The sequence below is a fragment of the Castor canadensis genome, chromosome 7, assembly GCF_047511655.1.
Source record: "Castor canadensis chromosome 7, mCasCan1.hap1v2, whole genome shotgun sequence".
Taxonomy (NCBI): Eukaryota; Metazoa; Chordata; class Mammalia; order Rodentia; family Castoridae; genus Castor; species Castor canadensis.
This window is the reverse complement of record NC_133392.1, coordinates 47,500,211-47,501,547: the sequence shown is the minus strand read 5'-3', so window position 1 is coordinate 47,501,547 and position 1,337 is coordinate 47,500,211.

Below are 1,337 nucleotides of genomic sequence, written 5' to 3'. Positions count from 1 at the left end.
CATTTTGTTAGATATAATCATCCTGCTGTGCAAACAATAACGCCCCATGACTTCTTGCTCCAATGTAACTGTAACTCAGTACCAGTTGATCAGCATTCCTCAGTCTTTCCCAACACCTCTTCTCCCCAGTGTTCAGTTCCTTTCCCTATGGTCTCTTCCCCCCCAAAAAAAACCAAAGATCCTTACCAATTTCAATGTCTTGAAGCATTTCCCCTACGCTTGCTTCTAGTTGTTTCATAGTTTCATGTTTTATATTTAACTATTTAACCCATTTTGAATTTATTTTTGTAACTAACAAGATACAGAGATCTAGTTGATTCTTCTGCATGTGGATGGCTCATTTTCCCAGGACCATTTATTGAAAAAATTGTCCTTTCTCCAATGCATGATGTTTGTATCTTCACCAAAAATGTCTTGGCTGTGGATTTGGGCGCTTACTTCTAGGTTCTTTATTTTATTCCATTGGTCTATATATTAATTGAATAATGAATACCAATTTTAGCATTTTGGTATTTTTAGTATTTAAAGTATTTTTAGTTTAATGTTACAAAGAAATTTATTCTAGTTCTAAGAAAATGATTTGTTTTATGTTTATTTTATAACAAAACCAGGTTATAATAAATGAAAATTCAATGTTATGAACTATCACGTCAATGTAGTCAAATAATTAATGTTAGTGGGTAACTTACTATAATTGTCACAGCATTTCATGTTTCAGGTCAGAAAATAAATGTATTTATTATCTTATAGAAGCTATACAGTTTTTAGTCTGTTCAGTACTACAAATCTTGTTTCTTTGAGTTCTCGAGGTACAAAAAAGAGAAATTCTGGGCATAATCAAGGGGGCATTCGTTTGCTTGGGGTCTTGAAAACTTGATCCTATGAGTCTGTATCACTCCAGTCAGTGTTGCCCTGTTGTGCCACCCTCTGTAAGGTCGCCTATTACTCAGGACAGGGGTACAGGTGAACCTGGGTCAGACTCTTGCAAACCAGAGGAGCCAGTTGGGAAGCTAAGAGGAAGTTTTGTAAGAAAAAAAATAGGCACCGGGGAAGCAACGAACCGCATTAGAGCCTAACTCCTCCTCCTCTAGGGGCTCTAGCCTAATGCCTGTTCCTCAGGCCACAAGAGCAGCGCACCTGACAGTCCCGTGAGCGCGAGCTGCAGTTCCAGGCGCGCCCAGGAGCGCAGGGAGGCGCCCTCGTCCCGTGTTTAGCCGCCCCTCCGTCGGGGTGCGTCTCAATGACACTACCGTGCAAGACCCAGGTTCACCCAGCACCCTTTCATTCTTTAAGCCGCCAACGACCTACAGGACACATTTGCTTCCAGATACAAAACA